This window comes from Manis javanica, chromosome 4, assembly GCF_040802235.1.
Source record: "Manis javanica isolate MJ-LG chromosome 4, MJ_LKY, whole genome shotgun sequence".
NCBI classification, from domain to species: domain Eukaryota; kingdom Metazoa; phylum Chordata; class Mammalia; order Pholidota; family Manidae; genus Manis; species Manis javanica.
Genome location: NC_133159.1, coordinates 17706860 through 17728281, shown reverse-complemented (window position 1 = coordinate 17728281; position 21422 = coordinate 17706860). Strand labels below are relative to the sequence as shown.

The 21422-nt window shown below is 43.7% G+C and overlaps 1 long non-coding RNA gene across 1 annotated transcript; it reads right to left on the bottom strand.

Moving 5' to 3' along the window:
• Positions 1 to 1871: 1871 nt before the first annotated feature.
• Positions 1872 to 5795, bottom strand: LOC118972331 (uncharacterized). Its single transcript, XR_005061238.2, has 3 exons — positions 5605 to 5795; positions 4867 to 4983; positions 1872 to 2142 (listed from the first exon to the last, which is right to left on the bottom strand). It is a non-coding gene; the product is annotated as an uncharacterized lncRNA (long non-coding RNA).
• Positions 5796 to 21422: the final 15627 nt, after the last annotated feature.

Genomic DNA, 21422 nt, shown 5'->3' with positions numbered 1-21422 from the left:
TGTCAGAAGCTAGTTGCTGAGTCCAGCCCATAATCAAGAGGGAATTACTCAAACAGTGTGACTAACAAGAGGCAGGGATGGCTGGGAACCATTTGAGGGGCTACCTACCACAATAGCTAATGTTTATTAAGGACTTAATATACTAAGCCATATACTGACTTAATCCTGAAAAATAACCTTGGGAATCTGGAACTATTATTATATGTAGTTTTTGCTAAAGGGAATTGAATTTTAGAGAGATTAAACTATTACCTGTGGCCGCACAGCTACAAAATGATGGACTCAGGATTTAAACCCAGCCTGTCCAATTCTAAAGCTGTATTTTTAAGCATTGTACTATCCATGCATGCTTGACTGCTTCAATATTTCAGATGCATGTGGAATTTAGTTGGTTATAATTTAGATTGGTTTATGACTGGCAAATTCTCAGACTTCTGCTTATGAGTAGAAGAATAAGCTCTTTCAGCTGTATTTAGCACTAGTCAAATGAATTTGAGAAATCCTATTTTGGTTCAATGTCAAGTTGTTATGGAAGTTAGCTATCCACTGTGGGAAAAGGACAAAGCTATTAACACAAACACGTTGAAGAATCTCCCTTCTTGCTGTACTAGAAATTATTTATGTTCTCCAGGGTTCTGTAAGAAGAACCTCAGAATGAAGGAAGCTTCTGGATGTAACTTCATAGGTAGCTACCTCATACCATCAACTCTCTCGCAAACTTCCCCAGAGTTTCTGGGTCAGATCACACTCAAGAGAACTTTGTGAAAACAAGTTTCCACAGAACGAACCTCTTGGCCTGAGAGCGCGTTTGGCTTCAAGCAGCCCCACCCCCATTTCTTCCCCAGCCAGATTCTGCCACTGTGATGAGGCCTCCTTCCCACCCCAGGGAATGTGTCAGGGGGTGTCTGAAGACTCTGCTTCTCTTTTTCCCTTCATTTTGTCGATCACATATGCAAACTCTCTGGAAGAAAATGTTAGGCTGTGTTTTCAAGCCCAGGATAAAAAGCTTGGGTTAGAAGTGTTTCAGGAATGTTGAGAGTGCTTTTAAATGTGTTTTTTAAAGGTGCTCTTGTTTGCATTATGTTTTTATGAGCAGATATAATTGCCTTAGTGCTTCAGCTGAACAAGGAAATCCACTCAATCTCCCTTTTCCTTCTCAGAGCCCAGGGCAGTCCCTGGAGCTGGGCTGGGAACTGTGAAAGTGCCGAGAGGAATTAAGACACGGGTCTTGACTTTTAGGAGCTTTGATGGAAGGATCCAGAGATAGGAGCAACTGTGTATACTATAATGCAGAGCACGTCAAGTGCAAATAACTATAAAAAGGTTTCCTCACCTTTGCATATGGCACTGCTTTCATTTACACGCTTACTTTCACAAGTTCTCCTTGAGTTTCCCCCATCCCGGCTGGGTCAGCCTCACGCTGAGAGCACCCACTCTGAAGCTAGACAGCCTGGTTTGGGAGCCCAGACCTCCCACCCAGACGATGCATAATCCTGGGCAAATTACTCGACGCCCCTGGCTCATTTTCCTCATCGGTAAAGCAGAGATAATAATATTCTCTACCTCACTGGGTGGTAATAAGGATTAATTGAGGGGGTCCATTTACAGCGCTTAGCGCCCAGGACGTACAGAGCATTCTGTGTTAGCAGTTGTGATGTTTCTGCTTTATAAATGAGGAGGCTTAGGTTTACCTAGTTAAAATGACTTGCCCAGAATCACTCAGCTCTTAAGTGGTTGGGTAGAACTTGAATCCAAGACTTCTAACTCTAGCTTCTAGTGTTACAGAAAATGCTGGAAAACCTGTACCGGATCGCTGACGGAAGAACCAAGCAGCACTCGGAGGCCCGAGTGTTGAGGTTTTATTTTACACGGGCGGGCCCAGAGGGGAGTCATCTTCCAAGGTCAGAGCCCTGCACACAAGCAGGGGGAGCAATTTATATTATTTTGATATGTGGCTTTTTGACATGCGCAGAGCAAAAGAGGAGCCCGGAGGAGGGGAGGTGGGAGCTGGGAGGGCTTTGCCAACCGGAGGGAAAAAGTGGTTTGCTGACCTTGACGGCTGTGCTGAATATTTTCCTGATCTAGCTCTTTCTGTTGCTCAGCAGTCTGAAGGATATGGGAGTCCAGAACCTGCCCTAGGGTCTGGGGAAAAGGGGTGGCAGGAAGTGGGGGGTAAGGAAAATGCAGGGAGGTTTCCTAAGACAACATGACCTAGAGAGTTTTCTTGAGCTCCAGAATCTGAAAGCCTTTATCTGAAGATGACTCCCAACAGCAAGTCAATTTGGTGGTGTATCCTTAGATATGTTAGTGTAATTTCTTTCTTCCTGTAGAATATTCAACTACTTTTACTGGCTCCCCACTCTGTGTTCTCAAACTCTAGTGTAGCAGTCCTCTACGGCATTTGAGTTACCTGCTGTCCCAGTTACTGTCCTGCAGAATAAACCACCCAAAGCTTAATGGTTCAAAGCAACAGCAGTCATTTTATCATGTCCCAAGGTTTCTGAGTGTGAGGAACCCGGGAAGAGATGGGCAGGTCTCTCAGGGTCTGCCACAGGGCTGCTGATGGTGGGTGGTGGGCAGAGCTGGAACAGCTGGGAGCTCGCTGGGCATCTGTCTTCACGGACTCTCCATGTAGGCAAGCCCGGGCTTCCTCACAGCATGGCAACCCCAGGGCCATCAGATTGCTTACATGGTAACAGAAGGCTTCAAGAGCCAGTATTCCCAGGCTTAAAGTCACTTAGTGTCACCTCTGGTGTGCCCTGTTGGCTGAAATAGTATGAAAGTCTTCCTAATTTCAAGGGGAGGGAACATAGACCTCGCCTCTCAAAGGGAGAGTAATATGGACCGGTGACTTAGTTGAGGTCATCATTTGAAAATACAGTCTGGCAGGGTAGCTTCTGTGTCGGCTTCCCTGCTAGAACACTCATCTGTTCAATCATCTGTGTATTAATTTGTTCACCTATCAAAAGCTTGTTGAGTGCCTACCATGTGCCTAGCCCTAAGCTAGGCCCTTTATATAGAATATTTCACCTAATCTTCTTGTCAACTCTAAAGTGAATGCATTATCCCAATTTAACAAGTGAGAAAACTAAGGCTTATAATGATGTGGTGATTTGCCCAAGTCACACAATTGAATAGAAAAGTCATGGTTTGAACCCAGAACTGCCCATTCCAGAGCCTATGCTCATTCCTTACACCAGACTGCACTTCCAGTGCCAGCATTAGCCTGCTTGCCTCTTGGGCCTTTTGGTCTGTACTTTGGCAAATCTCCTTGTCCCCCATCCTCCTAGGGTAGGTCAGTAGCTGAAGAAAGGAATGAGGGAGACGCTGCTTATGGCCAGTGGGAAGGAACCCTAAGTCCTGTGCCAGCCATGGGACTACCATTTGCATGCGGTCTCAGAGGTTCTGGCCGGACAGTGCAGGGTTGGGATTCGATTTGCCTATTCACACCTAGCAATTAGAGTTTATTTTGATGCCAACCCCAGCGGACAGTAGCAGCCTGAGAGCTGCACGGAGGAAGATCATGAGCAGCGTCTGAGCTTAACAGCGATGAGGGCCGTGATTGACTAGTCATGCCTGTCATGGGCATATATGTAGGAGGGTCAGCACTTGGCCTTTGCATCCACCTTCCCAGTCTTGTAATGTTCTGCCTCCTTTTATATGTAAGGACACTAGGATGGAAGCACCATGACAGTGAGGATTTTGTCCGTTTTGTTCACTGCTGTATCCCCAGCACCTAGAATAGGATCTCAACAACATTTGTTAAATGAACGAGACCGTTATGGCATAGAGGTTAAATGGATTGACTCCAAGGGTGTCACAGTCCTGTATTGAATTTCAGCTCCTCCCCATGCTGGCTGGATAACATTGGGTAAGTTATTGTATTGAACCTCTCTGGAACTCAGCTACTTCATTCATTCATTTATTCATTCAACAAATATTAGTTGAACACCTATTACGTACCAAACACTATTCTAGGCACTGAGGATGTAGAAGTGACCAAAACAGACATAGATCCCCGCCCTCACGGAGTTTTTATTTTAGGGAAGAGAAACAAACGAACATGTAAATGAAATATATAGTGTATGTTGGCTGATGATAAGTACTTTGGAGAAACATAAAGTGAGGCCAGGGGACAGGGCACTCGGGGGTGAGGTGCGAGGAATTTGCCTCCTGGCCTGTAGAACCGTGTGAAGATTAGAGTCCCGGGCACAAAGGCTGGTGGGCCTGGTCTTACCCAAAGCACCCCCTACTTCCTTCCTGGGGAATTGTTTCCATATGTAATATGTATGGATAAAAAGTCCTTACTGCCAAGTGTTGTGAGAATTAAATGAGGTAATTTTTGTAAGAAGTTGAGTTCTATGCCTGGCACACAGTGAGGGCTCGATACGTAGGGGCTGTTACTACTTTCATTCATTTAGTTGGTACTCACTAGGCACCAACAGAAAGTCAGAGCTGGTGGTCCATCCCATCCCCTCATTTTACAGAAGAATCTCAGGCTCCAGCTTGCTTAAGATCCCACGGCCAGAGGGAGGCGGAGCCAGAAGCAGAACCTGGGCCTTCATCCAGTCCTCCCTCCGCCGCTGCTGCCTCCCCCGTCCACGTATTCCCCACAACTCCTCGTTTGTTGTCTGTTTCCTAGGCCCTCTCAGGGGTCCTGCCAGCTCTTGTTCAAGAAAAAATTATTCATGACACTTGTTAAACATGTCTAAGGAAGCCTATTGAAGGAGGGTCGCTAAGATAGGACATGGTTTGTCATGGGGTTTCACAGTGGGGGAGAGATTAGGCTCAGCAGGAAATACAGCACGAGGGGCAAGAGGGGATTCACAGCCAAGGAGCAGGGGCGGGTGGTGAGTGGACACTTACTCGAAAGGCACATCAGGAGGAAGGAGGGATCCTGGGTAAAGTGAACTAACAGGATTCCTGCTGAAGTCAGGCCAGAGCGATCAGGCATCTCCTGGGGGGTGATGGAGGGTGAGGAACCTGTTGAAATATAGAGGGAGATCAGATGTGGAGGATGGGGGATTCTAGTTAAACCAACTTCATAACATCCTTGCTAAAATTGGACAATGCAGATGAACACAGACATCCAAACACTGAGGCCTAATTGGAAAGTTCAGGGAAGCCTGAATAGAGTTTGGTCAAGTAGAGAATCTTTGTCTCTATTCAGTCAGTGATTTAAAACCATGGAATAATTCAGCCAGCTTTCCTCCCCTGGGAGGTTCAAGATAAATCTATCCACAGCTTCTCCAGCCAGCTCTGGGGTCAGGAGTATCCAGCCAGTTGGACATTTTGGCATCAGTCCAGAGTGGAAACTACAGCCGCTGACCTCAGGGTGGCTTAATCACCAGGGACCCAGCCAGTCAGGTGGCAGGAAGCACCTCTCTCTGACCCAGTTCCCTTGACCCCTGCACGGGGGCCTTGGACTGGGGCTTCTCTTGCATTGGGGCTCACTTTGTCCCCAGTACAAACTCTCTTTGCACCCCCCACCCACCCACTGCTTCGAAATCTTTCCAGCAGGGGTGGGGTTGGGGAGTGAAAAAAGGGTTCTCCTTCCCTCCTCCTCCAGAGCTGCCACCCCTCAGAGGCACCTTCTCCTGTTACCTTTCTCCACAACTTGCTGATCTCTCCAACTCAGCCCCTGCATCTGGAAGGGTCTTAAGGCTTTTTGACTCCTCCATAGTCCCAAGCATAGGTCCAGGCACATAAGTAGACAAAAAACACTATTTGATAGATAGGCCATTTAAGAAAAATCAAAACAGATTGAGAAGCGGGACTTGTGATTAGGAGGAAAGACTTCCTGCAGGAGAAGGGATTTGGGTGTGGCCTGGACGAAGGAGTCAGGGTCACCTAGAGAAGCAGGAAGGAGAGGGCTGCTGGGGGAACAGCGTGGAGGCAGAAATACGCAGGCAGATTCGAATTCCAGACCAGAGGGGAGGCCCTACAGCAAGTGTTTTTTCAGACTTCAGTTTGTGACCCATTGGTGGGTGATGAAAATGATTTCTTTGGCTACAAAGAGTGTTTCTTAAATGAAAGAGAGTAGCTTAGATGAGAATAAAACAGGAAGGAAAATATCAGAGTGTGTCCCACATAGTAGGATTATTACTGTTTCATGAAGTGGATGTGGCAATTTTATGTACAGTATGCATTATAAGTGTACTGGGTCATAATGTAAAATGAATTTGTCATGGTTACAGTTTCAAACAATTTTTTTGACTCTCTTAACAAACCCAGCCTGTTGTTTCACAGATGAGGGAAGTGGAGCTCAGAGAGAGGGCCAGGGCAGAGCTGGGGCCTCTAACTCCAGGACCCCTCTGCACACCACCCCACCATCTTGAGCTCGGGGAACAGGGGGAACTCTGCTCTGCACACCATGGCTCCTGGTATTTTTATCCTCCCAAGGACACCCCACGTTTACTCATTCAACAAATACTTGTTTGTTGAGGGCTTCCTCCGGGTTGGCCGTTTATGCCAGGTGCTGGGGATAGAATGGAGTTCACGATGTGAGTGTAGGGTTGCTGCCTGATACTGGTTTCCTGTTGCATTAACTTCTTAAATTTTTTGTTCAGATTGGGGATGTTAAAGAAAAAGTATTGTGACACCTGTTAAAACACTAAGGAAGACTTTATTAAGAATATTACAATAGATGCATTGCAATAAGGGAGGGGGGACCCACCCCAGCTCCAGCGCAGGCAGCTGGGGATTTATAGCCAGGGAGCAGGGTGAGGGGGTCAGGTGATGGAAAGTTACTAAAAAGAGACATAAGGGTACAGGGATTCTCGCTAAACTGACCTAACAGGATTCTTGTAAAGTCAGGCCAAGGGCTCAGACATTAAGGTGGGGAATGAGGAATTTGATCAGATATCGAAGGATGAATGCAGGGTTCTTTGCTAAGACTGGGCTGGACAGCCTAAGACAGGACAGGGGCCAGCGTCAAGGCTTAGTTGAAAAAAGGACTCACAGGAGCAAACTAGAGTTTGCCCAGGGAGGGAGTCCTTGTCAGTGACAGCATGTCAACCTGCCATATTTATCTTGTGTTTACACTTGTCCCTGATATTTATATGATGCCTTCCAATTTTTGCATTTAATCGCTAGATATTATTAGTAGATAGGAAAACTGGGGCTCAAGGAAATCAAGTAACTTGCCCAAGGTCACACAGCTGTTCAGTGGCAGAACTGAGAATAGGGACCCAGGTCCATCTGCCTTTAGAGCCCAGATGCTTAACCACTGTGCTGTGTTGCTTCTCATGGCGAGAACCCAGCTTAAAAATCCAAATCCCATCTTGTGTTACTGGAGGTGCCTGCCACAGTCCTGTTTTGGAGACGGGATGTCACCTGCCTGAACTTGCACTGCTGTCTGAACCCAATGGTGAGTGAGAGTCAAGGCTATTATTAAACACTCTCAGCCACCAACAGAACAAAAAGGCAGCCTACGGTATGGGAGCATATATTAGTAAATGATTTATCTGATATAGGGTTAACATCCAAAATATATAAAGAACTCATACGTCTCAACACCAAAAAAGCAAATAACCTGATTAAAAAATGGGCTGAGGACCTGAACAGACATTTTTCCAAAGAAGAAATACATGCACATGAAAAGCATGCTCCACATGGCTAATCATCAGGGAAATGCAAATCAAAACCATAATGATATATCACCTCACACCAGTCAGAATGCCTAATATCAACAAAACAAGAAATAACAAGTACTGGTCAGAATGGAGGAAGGGGAACCTCATACACCTTTGGTGAGGATGTAAATTGGTGCAGCCACTGTGGAAAGCAATATGGAGGTTCCTCAAAAAAATAAAATAGAAATACCATATGACACAACAATTCTACTTCTAGGAATTTACCTGAAGAAAACAAAATCCTTGATTTGAGAAGATATATGCTCCCCTATGTTTATTGCTGCATTATTTACATTAACCAAGGTATATGAAGTAGCCAAAGTATCCATCAATAGATGAATGGATGAAGAAAATGTGGTATATATACACAAGGGAATATTATTCAGCTATAAAAAAGAAAGAGATCCTGCCATTTGCGCCAACAGGGACAGACCTAGACGGTATTATGCTAAATTAAATAAGCCAGGAAGAGACAGACAAATACCATATGATTTCACCTATTTGTGGAATCTAAAAACAGAATAAAACAAAATGAATAAAATCGCAGTAGACTCTTAGACACTGAGAAATGACTGGTGGTTGCCATGGGGGAGGGGTTGGAAGGGGCAGGAGGATAAAGGGGCACAAAAATTCTCAGTCATAATGTAAGTTGATCATTGGGATAGTAGTACAGCTGGAGAATACAACCAATGACTCTGTAACATTTTTCTATGTTAATAGATAGTAACTGCACTAGTTGGGGTGAGGAATCAATAATGTGGGTAACTGGTGAACCAATGTGTTATATACTTGAAACTAATATAAGATTGTATATATCAACTATACATCAAGTAAAAAAAAAATGTTTTTGGTACCCTAAGCCTGGCAGGCTCAGATCTGCCCTTGGCCCCTGTCCACACCTATTTATAGAGTTGGTTGTTTACCACTGGGGCCGGGCCATGACACAAGGGCAAAGAACAGGTCAAAGTACCCATGTGCTTGGCCTAGAAACACATCTACAAGTTAGCAGCGGTCACCTCTCTCCCTGTGGTGGGATCAAGGGGCATTCTTGTCTTCTTCCTTAAATTTCCAAAATGTCTGCAATTAGAATTATTACTAATTTAGAGGGACCCTAGGGTGGGTTTACTGTCTCAAGTCTATGGCTCACCATCACTGAAGTCTGTGCAAGGTCCTCTTGTGCAACCAATTCATTGATTCATTGATGTATTAAGTTTCTTTTATCCCCTGCCCTTCCCCACTCCACACCACAGGTAACTTCTCTGGGGTACCTCTTTGGTCGCTAAGTAGCCTTGACTTTAAACGTGTCCTTGTAAAATATACTGTACTGTTTATATGTGTAGGTGTTTCCCAATCTACTAAAGCAATAGCGTGCCACATGTCTTATTCTGCTTTTTTTTACTTGGGACCTGTGTCAACATTGTTACTTCTACTTACTTTCATGATCAGAAAAAAAGGCCATACAAAAAGCAAAGGTTGATTCTGATGGATTTTGGAGGTAGCAGGAATGGTATGTTCCCTTCTTTTAAAATACAAAGGCAATGCCTCCAAAAGGGAAAGAACAGGTACCCATGGAGAGGGGATGTGTGTGTGTTCATCTAGGAAATGTTCCCAGCTGTCCTCACTGGGAGGGAGAGGCCAGGGCAACAGGGCGTGCCAGAGCCACAGCCGGAAGGGTCCTTAGGCAGGTTGCAAGCTGGAGTCCCACAGCCTGCAGATGTGTGTGGCTTGTTCTTCACAGCGTTTGATTTTTTAAAAATCAAAGAATTTCACATGCAAATCCAGATTTTTGGCTTCTGTTAAAAAATCACAAGGAATGGCCCCTTGAGCCTGTTCCCACAGGAGCAATCAGCAGAGCTGCAAGGCACTGCCTCCCTTGGACAGGGCCAGGGCTCTCTCTCGGCCACAGGCCTCCGCTCTCTAATGCTGCTCCCAGCTCTCTCCCTGCCCCTACACAGTCGCATTGTAATACTTGCCTGACATTTCATCAGATTCTTTAAAAACAAGTTGGGGGCCATGACTTAAAAACCTTAAGCAGGGCAGAGCCAGGATGGCGGCATGAGTAGAGCAGAGGAACTCTCCTCCCAAAACCACATAGAATTATGAAAATATAACAACGACAACTTCCTAAAATAGAGATCAGAGGACACAGGACAACATCCAGACCACATCCACACCTGCGAGAACCCAGCGCCTCGCGAAGGGGGTAAGATACAAGCCCCAGCCCGGCGGGACCCGAGCGCCCCTCCCCCTGGCTCCCGGCGGGTGGAAAGAAACTGGAGCGGTTTTTTTCTTTTTTTTGGTGAGTGCTTTTTGAAAGCCTTAAAGGGACAGGGACCCCAATACTAGGGCAGCAAGACCGGTGAGCGGGTGCCTGAGACCGGCGCCTGAGGACAAAGAAAATCGCGCATTTCTTCCTTTTTTTCCCCTCTTTCATTGTTGCTGTTGTTGTTTTGGTTTGGAGAGTGCTTTTTGGAAGTCTTAAAGGGGCAGGATAGTACACTTAGCCCAGAGGCAGGGAATCTGGGGATCTCTGGGCACTCTAACCCCCTGGCCAACAGGGAGCACAGAGGCCCATTACGGAGATAAATAGCCTCCCGGCCGCTCCCCCTCCAATGGGGCTCCACCATTTTGGAGGAGCAGCCCCTGCCAGGCCACGCCCACAGCAACAGCAGAGATAAACTTCATAGCAACCGGGCAGGTAGCAGTAGCCCTGTCTGCACACAGCTGCCAAGCATAAGCCACTAGAGGTCGCTATTCTCCCAGGAGAGGAAGGCCACAAACCAACAAGAAGGAAAGCTCTCCCAGCTGTCACTCGTACCAGATCTGCAAACTATCTCTATCACCATGAAAAGGCAAAAATACAGGCAGACAAAGATCACAGAAACAACACCTGAGAAGGAGACAGACCTAACCAGTCCTCCTGAAAAAGAATTCAAAATAAAAATCATGAACATGCTGACAGAGATGCAGAGAAAAATGCAAGAGCAATGGATGAAGTCCGGAGGGAGATCACAGATGTCAGGAAGGAGATCACAGAAGTGAAACAATCCCTGGAAGGATTTATAAGCAGAATGGATAAGATGCAAGAGGCCATTGAAGGAATAGAAACCAGAGAACAGGAACGTATAGAAGCTGACATAGAGAGAGATAAAACGATCTCCAGGAACGAAACAACACTAAGAGAACTATGTGACCAATCCAAAAGGAATAATATTCGTATTATAGGGGTACCAGAAGAAGAAGAAAGAGGAAAAGGGATAAAAAGTCTCTTTGAAGAAATAATTGCTGAAAACTTCCCCAAACTGGGGGAGGAAATAATCGAACAGACCATGGAAATACACAGAACCCCCAACAGAAAGGATCCAAGGAGGACAACACCAAGACACATAGTAATTAAAATGGCAAGGATCAAGGACAAGGAAAGAGTTTTAAAGGCAGCTAGAGAGAAAAAGGTCACCTATAAAGGAAAACCCATCAGGCTAACGTCAGACTTCTCAACAGAAACCCTACAGGCCAGAAGAGAATGGCATGATATATTTAATGCAATGAAACAGAAGGGCCTTGAACCAAGGATACTGTATCCAGCACGACTGTCATTTAAATCTAATGGTGGGATTAAACAATTCCCAGACACGCAAAAGCTGAGGGAATTTGCTTCCCACAAACCACCTCTACAGGGCATCCTACAGGGACTGCTCTAGATGGGAGCACTCCTAAAAAGAGCACAGAACAAAACACACAACATATGAAGAATGGAGGAGGAGAAATAAGAAGGGAGAGAAGAAAAGAATCTCCAGACAGTGTATATAACAGCTCAATAAGCGAGCTAAGTTAGGCAGTAAGATACTAAAGAAGCTAACCTTGAACCTTTGGTAACCACGAATCTAAAGCCTGCAATGGCAATAAGTACATATCTCTCAATAGTCACCCTAAATGTAAATGGACTTAATACACCAATCAAAAGACACAGAGTAATAGAATGGATAAAAAAGCAAGACCCATCTATATGCTGCCTACAAGAAACTCACCTCAAACCCAAAGACAAGCACAGACTAAAAGTCAAAGGATGGAAAAACATATTTCAGGCAAACAACAGTGAGAAGAAAGCAGAGGTTGCAGTACTAATATCAGACAAAATAGACTTCAAAACAATGAAAGTAAAAAGAGATAAAGAAGGACACCACATAATGATAAAGGGCTCAGTACAACAAGAGGATATAACCATTCTAAATATATATGCACCCAACACAGGAGCACCAGCATATGTGAAACAAATACTAACAGAACTAAAGAGGGAAATAGACTGCAATGCATTCATCTTAGGAGACTTCAACACACCACTCACCCCAAAGGATAGATCCACTGGGCAGAAAATAAGTAAGGACACACAGGCATTGAACAACACACTAGAACAGATGGACCTAAGAGACATCTATAGAACTCTACATCCAAAAGCAACAGGATATACATTCTTCTCAAGTGCACATGGAACATTCTCCAGAATAGACCACATTCTAGCTCACAAAAAGAGCCTCAGTAAATTCCAAAATATTGAAATTCTACCAACCAATTTTTCAGACCACAAATGTGTAAAACTAGAAATAAATTCTACAAAGAAAACAAAAAGGCTCACAAACACATAGAGGCTTAACAACATACTTCTAAATAATCAATGGATCAATGAACAATCAAAATAGAGATCAAGGAATATATAGAAACAAATGACAACAACAACACTAAGCCCCAACTTCTGTGGGATGCAGCGAAAGCAGTCTTAAGAGGAAAGTATATAGAGATCCAGGCACACCTGAAGAAGGAAGAACAATCCCAAATGAATAGTCTAACATCACAACTATCGAAACTGGAAAAAGAAGAACAAATGAGGCCTAAAGTCAGCAGAAGGAGGGACATAATAAAGATCAGAGAAGAAATAAACAAAATTGAGAAGAATAAAACAATAGCAAAAATCAACGAAACCAAGAGCTGGTTCTTTGAGAAAATAAACAAAATAGATAAGCCTCTAGCCAAACTTATTAAGAGAAAAAGAGAATCAACACAAATCAACATAATCAGAAATGAGAATGGAAAAATCACGACAGACCCCACAGAAATACAAAGAATTATTAAAGACTACTATGAAAACCCATATGCCAACAAGCTGGAAAACCTAGAAGAAATGGACAACTTCCTAGAAAAATACAACCTCCCAAGACTGACCAAGGAAGAAACAGAAAAGTTAAACAAACCAATTATGAGCAAAGAAATTGAAATGGTAATCAAAAAACTACCCAAGAACAAAACCCCGGGGCTGGACGGATTTACCTCGGAATTTTATCAGACACACAGAGAAGACATAATACCCATTCTCCTTAAAGTGTTCCAAAAAATAGAAGAGGAGGGAATACTCCCAAACTCATTCTATGAAGCCAACATCACCCTAATACCAAAACCAGGCAAAGACCTCACCAAAAAAGAAAATTACAGACCAATATCCCTGATGAATGTAGATGCAAAAATACTCAATAAAAATATTAGCAAACAGAATTCAACAGTATATCAAAAGGATCATACACCATGACCAAGTGGGATTCATCCCAGGGATGCAAGGATGGTACAACATTCGAAAATCCATCAACATCATCCACCACATCAACAAAAAGAAAGACAAAAACCACATGATCATCTCCATAGATGCTGAAAAAGCATTTGACAAAATTCAACATCCATTCATGACAAAAACCCTCAGCAAAATGGGAATAGAGGGCAAGTACCTCAACATAATAAAGGCCATATATGATAAACCCACAGCCAACATTATACTGAACAGCGAGAAGCTGAAAGCATTTCCTCTGAGATCGGGAACCAGACAGGGATCCCCACTCTCCCCACTGTTATTTAACATAGTACTGGAGGTCCTAGCCACGGCAATCAGACAAAACAAAGAAATACAAGGAATCCAGATTGGTAAAGAAGAAGTTAAACTGTCACTATTTGCAGATGATATGATACTGTACATAAAAAACCCTAAAGACTCCACTCCAAAACTACTGGAACTGATATTGGAATACAGCAGAGTTGCAGGATACAAAATTAACACACAGAAGTCTGTAGCTTTCCTATACACTAACAATGAACCAATAGAAAGAGAAATCAGGAAAACAATTCCATTCACAATTGCATCAAAAAGAATAAAATACCTAGGAATAAACCTAACCTAGGAATAAAGACTTATACTCTGAAAACTACAAGTCACTCTTAAGAGAAATTAAAGGGGACACTAACAAATGGAAACTCATCCCATGCTCATGGCTAGGAAGAATTAATATCGTCAAAATGGCCATCTTGCCTAAAGCAATATACAGATTTGATGCAATCCCTATCAAATTACCAGCAACATTCTTCAATGAATTGGAACAAATAATTCAAAAATTCATATGGAAACACCAAATGGAAACACCGAATAGCCAAAGCAATCCTGAGAAAGAAGAATAAAGTAGGGGGGATCTCACTCCCCAACTTCAAGCTCTACTACAAAGCCATAGTAATCAAGACAATTTGGTACTGGCACAAGAACAGAGCCACAGACCAGTGGAACAGATTAGAGACTCCAGAAATTAACCCAAACATATATGGTCAATTAATATTTGATAAAGGAGCCATGGACATACAATGGCAAAATGACAGTCTCTTCAACAGATGGTGCTGGCAAAACTGGACAGCTACATGTAGGAGAATGAAACTGGACCTTTGTCTAACCCCATATACAAAGGTAAACTCAAAATGGATCAAAGACCTGAATGTAAGTCATGAAACCATTAAACTCTTGGAAAAAAACATAGGCAAAAACCTCTTAGACATAAACATGAGTGACCTCTTCTTGAACATATCTCCCCGGGCAAGGAAAACAACAGCAAAAATGAGCAAGTGGGACTACATTAAGCTGAAAAGTTTCTGTACAGTGAAAGACACCATCAATAGAACAAAAAGGAACCCTACAGTATGGAAGAATATATTTGAAAATGACAGATCAGATAAAGGCTTGACTCCAGAATATATAAAGAGCTCACACACCTCAACAAACTAAAAACATATAACCCAATTAAAAAATGGGCAGAGGAACTGAACAGACAGTTCTCTAAAAAAGAAATACAGATGGCCAACAGACACATGAAAAGATGCTCCACATCACTAATTATCAGAGAAATGCAAATTAAAACTACAATGAGGTATCACCTCATACCAGTAAGGATGGCTGCCATCCAAAAGACAAACAACAACAAATGTTGGCGAGGCTGTGGAGAAAGGGGAACCCTCCTACACTGCTGGTGGGAATGTAAATTAGTTCAACCATTGTGGAAAGCAGTATGGAGGTTCATCAAAATGCTCAAAACAGACCTACCTTTTGACCCAGGAATTCCACTCCTAGGAATTTACCCTAAGAACGCAGCAATCAAGTTTGAGAAAGACAGATGCACCCCTATGTTTATCGCAGCACTATTTACAATAGCCAAGAATTGGAAGCAACCTAAATGTCCATCGGTAGATGAATGGATAAAGAAGATGTGGTACATATACACAATGGAATACTACTCAGCCATAAGAAGTGGAAAAATCCAACCACTTGCAGCAACATGGATGGAGCTGGAGAGTATTATGCTCAGTGAAATAAGCCAAGCGGAGAAAGAGAAATACCAAATGATTTCACTCATCTGAGGAGTATAGGAACAAAGGAAAAACTGAAGGAACAAAACAGCAGCGGAATTACAGAACCCAAAAATGGACTAACAGGTACCAAAGGGAAAGGAACTGGGGAGGATGGGTGGGCAGGGGGGGATAAGGGGAGGAAGAAGAAGGGGGGTATTGAGATTAGCATGCATGGGGGGGAGGGAGTAAGGGGAGGGAGGGCTGCACAACACAGAGAGGACAAGTAGTGATTGTGAATTTTGCTATGCTGATGGACAGTGACCGTAATGTGGTTTTTAGGGGGGACCTGATATAGGGGAGAGCATAGTAAACATAGTAATCTTCATGTAAGTGTAGATTAAAGATTAAAAAAAAAAAAGAAAGTAAGAAAAGGGGGATTACTCCTTGATAGGATAAAACAATTGGTAAATCAAAGATTAACGCATGCTTTAAATATCCTTAATGTTGATCACTTAAAGGGTGTCAGATGATCGGCTATGGAGGTACTCTTTTCTGATAATATTCCTTTCTCTTAATATAAAAAAAAAAATCAGTTTCTGTGTGCTGACCTCCAATGAGTTCTGCACAGTGGTATAGAGGGCATGTCAAAGTGTGGGCAAAGGGTCTGTTTGTTTCTATGCAGAAGATCAAGGCCTAGCTTGGCTACCCAGAAAATGAACTAAGATATGATATGAGGAGGAGCTTCCGGCATCAGCACTCTCTGGAGGACTCGTGCCGGGGGATGATCATCAAAAAGCCTAGACAGGGATCCGGGCAATGCTGCGGTTGTGGCTGGGTCCATCCCACCGTTTCCTGGACTTGCCATTGGAATGAGGAGGGAGATGTCTAGGCTGGCATGTGCATACAGTGAGACAACGAATTTGACCGGATCTGTACTGTTGGAACTCAGTCAGGAGTTGGGAGGGGTGCAAGTTGTAGCGCTTCAAAATCTTATGACTATAGACTATCTACGGTTAAAAGAACATATGGGATGTGAACAGATCCCAGAAATGGGTTGCTTTAATTTGTCTGACTTCTCTCAGACTGTTCAAGTACAGTTGGACAATATCCATCATATCATAGACTAATTTTCACAAATGCCTAGGGTGCCTAAATGGTTTTCTTGGCTTCACTGGAGATGTCTGGTAATTATAGATTTGCTTTGTTTATGTCACCTTATTCCTATTATGTTAATATGTGTGCGCAAGTTAGTTAGTAGTTTAAAACCTATACATGCTTAAGGTACTCTACAAGAAGATATGTCAAAGAAATAATCAATCCTCCCATGTTTTCTTCCATATGCTACCTCTATAGCTTTTCTTCTTCCTTCCTAATTACAACCCTTAAATAGAATTCATGCCTCATATCGAATTTACCGAGTATCATAATTCCTCCAGGTGGTAAAGATACCTCGAGACAAGTGCTGGGCATAGAGGCCACAGGGCATAAATCTGCAAAGAAGTAAAAAGCTAACCTTTTCAAACAATATGGCTTCTCTCTCACTTACCAACTTTACATTTCCCTGTATGGCCCCGGAAGATGACTGGTTAGCCAGAGACGGGTAAGATTCCTCAAGGGAGGAACAACCTAAGACAGGCACAGTCACAGGGGGAACATCAGGTGAGAAATTGGGGAACAACAGTGGTGAAGCTTAGAACCTCACCGCCCACCCCCCTGTGTTGAGAGAAAGCTTCAGCATCCATGGATGTTTTATTGCTCTTGTCTAGTTCAGATTAGCACATAGTCTACAGGCACACACCTGATCATCTACAATTGCTCTCTTACAACACTGAACTATGTTTTCTACCTTTATCTTGCATCTACCTACCACTTCAGCAGTTTATTAAAAATAAAAATAATAATAATAATAAAGGGAGAAATGTGGGATCCACATATAAATCAAGTATAAAAATGAAACGAATATTCATATTTGACCTGATTGTTTATAGTTCATAATGCGTGATCAAAACCAAAAGTTTCTGTGATGAATGCCCTTGTACTGTTCACCATGTAAGACATTATTCACTATGTAAGAATTCGTTCACCATGTAAGAACTTGTTCGTTATACTTCAGAAGATTGGAGACTGAAGAGAACTAGGCTTGAGATGGACTAATGACTGTGCATTGAGCATTGACCCTCCTATACAGAATTTTATTGTTGTTAACAACCATTTGATCAATAAATATGAGAGATGCTCTCTCAAAAAAAAAAAAAACCTTAAGCACTATATTTCAAGGGTGCCAAAAGCTGGCATGCAAACTACCACTTAGACCCCCTGCTCTTAGACCCTCTTAGACTCAGTTTCAGCGTCCTCCTAGGCACTGTGCTCTCACAACAATCGCCTAAAACCAGCCTTGGCACTCAAGACAAAAGTCTCTCCACCATTCTTGGAAAACCAATCATACTCATTTTCCAGAGGAGGAGATTAAGGTCCAGAAAACGGAAGTGGTTTACCCAAGGTCTGCACAGCTTAAGGACAGCAACCCCTAAGGATTAACATGCTCATCAAATTTTCTCCTGATTTCAATTTGTCTCCCAAATAAAACTTGAGTGATCTCATCAAAATCTACTCATGCATAGTTATTAATCGAGCATTTACTATGTGCCAGATGCTGTGGCCAGTTGCAGAGGGTACGTCAGTGAACATGATAGGTGGACCTGTGCTGTTGCAGGGTTTACAGTCATCCAAAGGGAAGGGTAAGAATTATAAATGTGAGACATGCTTACACAGGTGGCGCTTAACCTTGCCTGAGTAGTCAGGGAGGGCTTCCTAGAGGAGGCAATGCCATTGTAGCTGACTTCTAAAGGATGAATTCAGAGGGAAGAGCATTCTAGTGAGGGGGAACAGCATTGAAGGCCCTGAGGTTGGAGAAAGTGTGGTATCTTTGAGAAATGGAAATAAGGCCCCAGGGCCCAGTGGCTCTACAATAAGGCCCAAGGGGACCATACCCTCCTACCGAGATCCCCACCTCCCACCCCTATGCCCACCTTTTCATATGTTTAACATTGAATATGTAATGATGTCCACGTTTTTTGCTCATTTAAAAACAGTCTTTCAATTTGCTCTGTTCTCTTAATATGTACCATAATTTATTAATAATTCCTCGTGGCTGTTTAGAATGTCTCCTGATCCTCACTATCATAAATACTACTACTGTTACATCTTTGATCACATGATTCATTTCTTAAAATAGATTTCTACAAGCTAATTACTGATTCAAATGCAATGAACATGTTTAAGACTCATGAGAGCAGCAATAGCTTATACACAATATCTCACATAATAGCTACAATTAGACTTGAAGATTCCCAGGTAAAGAAGCTAAGGCTCCAAGGGGTGTGTGGCCAAGGTCACCTGTTTGTGCAGGCGACCAGGGAGTTAGTTAGACATATGGGCCCTCCGGCTCATCTCTGAATTAGCATCTCTGTCCTTCCACAAGCTCTCCTAGTGAGTCTGATGAGGTTAAAAGTTTAAGAAACATTGACCGGCTCTGGGTTCCTCATTTCTGGTCAAAGGAATTGAGACCACAGAAAGAAAGTGCTTTGACCGAGGCAACATAGATTCACCCCAAGCAGAATTTAAACCTAGGTTTCAGCCCAGTTCCAGACATTGTCCTCAAACCACTATCCCACTCTGGAAAACAGTGTCAGCTCACTTCCAGGTTACACTCCCACTAACTGTACAAGGGTGTCAGTCTCATCTCACACTCGCCAATGATGCTATTGGTTTCTTTTTTTTTTTCTTTTTTTTTGCCTAATTGAATAGATGAATCACCGCATCTTAAACATGCCTTATGGAACCACCTGCAGGAGTGCCTATAGTAAAAATTTGTAAAGATACACAAATCCTTTCCATATAAGTATCGCCACCTACATTTAATAAATTTAATGAAGTAAGCAATTGACCAAATTAAGATAGTAAATAATATAAATTTAGTAAATTAATATAACTGTATGTCAGGCTTTTAAAGCAGAAAATAGCAATGTTTGGTGGAAATGGGTTATTCCCCGTAGGCTTGCAGGAACATTTTCTTTTTGTTTTCCCAGGTTAATTCAGGCACTACTATCCATACTGGAACCTGACTCATCCATCTAAAGGGATCAGAGCGCCCGGATCTTACTAAGGCTGCTTCCCTGGGGCCCCTATAGGAAGGACAGGACCCTGAATGTTCCTCCTGCAACCAGGCCTAAAGAGGCGACGCTCTGGACCCAGCACGGAGCACGGTAGATGCATCCAGTAGGTGGCAGCGTCTCCCAGAGCAAAGGCCGGTGAGGAGGGCTGGCAGCCAGGAACTGAGAAAGCTAGCTTCCGGCAGGTGCGCCCAGCCCGCCCTTGGGGGAAAGAGGGTGCACTTCCTGTGTGAGCCCCATCAGCCCTGCCTCGGGCTCCCAGGGGACTTGGAGCAAGAAAGAGCTCTTATCCTTCGTCTTGCCCAGTGCTACCCAAGGTGTGTCCGAGCACCAGCACCTGGGAACTTGTTAGGAATGCAGATTCTCAGGCCCCAGAATACTTTAGTTGGAAATTGGGGGTGGGAGGGCAGCAACCTGTGTTTTAACGAGCCCTCTGGGGCGATTTGGATGCATGAGGAACCTATAGAAGGATCTATTACCTCCAACTTCCTTATTTGGGGAATGGGGAAATTGAGGCCAACTGAAGAAGTAACTGGTCCTACGACCAGGCAGTAGCATAGACCACACTAGACCCCAGATCCTCAGTGTTCTCTCCCTTTTAGCCTGTGAGTAGCTTCCTTCTTTGCAGTCATTCATTCACCCATTCATCTGTCATGCATTCCGCCTGCCATTATACACGTTGGGCTGAGATAGAGAGGCAGGTTCGGGGGGGTGACCTCACTCCTCTTCATGGTGGGGCTTCAAGGCCAGGGGCCCAGGATTCAGGATCGTGGAAGCATCTGCTGGATCTCTGCCAGTTCACCCCACAGGGTTCTCCCAGTCTGGTCCAGACAGAGGTCTGACAGGAGCTGCGGGTGGCTCCCACTCCCCGGATACCTCCTTTTCCTCCCTCTTGTCTCCTTTGCTTGTGCCCTTTCTCCTCTTCCTTGATGCCCTGGGCTCCCTGCCCCATTCTTTGCTGTCAATTACTTACTAATGGGAGAGGCAGGAGGGCTGGGCTGTCACTGTGTCCTCTCCCCAAGGGATTAATTACCAGACTGAAGGCCTCCCTGAGTGTGAAGTTTGCTCTGAAGGGACTTGGGCGGGGTCTAGAGCCCTTGTCTAACCCTGCCCTGTTAACATCGTGAGCTGCGTTATTCCTCATGTCCTCTGCCCTGTGGGATGTTGTGCAGCCCTGTTGACCTCTACACACCAGATGTCCATAGCATCTCCTCCCAGTTGTAACATTGCCTGACATCTCCTCTGGGTAGGATAAGATATAGAATGCTCAAATTTCAACTCCAATGACTGCAATGGGGCATGGGGGGACTTGATAATATGGGTGAATGTAGTAACCACAGTGTTTTTCATGTGAAACCTTCATAAGAGTGTATATCAGTGATACTTAAATAAAAAAAAATTTCAACTTCAGATAAACTACAAATAATTTTTTAGTGTGTGTGTCTCAAATATTACCATCCTTTTTTTTCATTGAACCTGGCAGTTCTCCTTGGGGGCAAAAGCTCCCTCCTTGAGAACTCCAGATCTGAGTCTTGGGATCCAGGATGTGGAGGGCAATAAGGAAAAAGATCTGAGGAAATAATCAAAGGCCATTAGCCTAGAAGGGCAGGAATTTTATCATATCTACCTTGTATACCTGGGAAAAAGTAGATTTTCAATAAATAATCTAAATATTCAGAAAACACTGAACTGTATCAGGTACATACTTGCAGATTTCCTGAGCCCAGGACTGTGCATTAGGGACATACAACCTGCATTCAGGGAGCCTGTGGCCTAGCAAACATAAACTGAAAATGGTGTTTCATTTGACCCACACAACATTTTTAAGATATGACTTTGTGACGAGCATTCTAAAATTGGGAGCCATTATATAAAAGTCAGGATTTATATTCTCTCTTGGAAAATGTGGCAACTGGTTCTGGACTTCCAAGTGGCAAGGCTGGGCTAGATGCCCACCATGCTCAGATGCCCA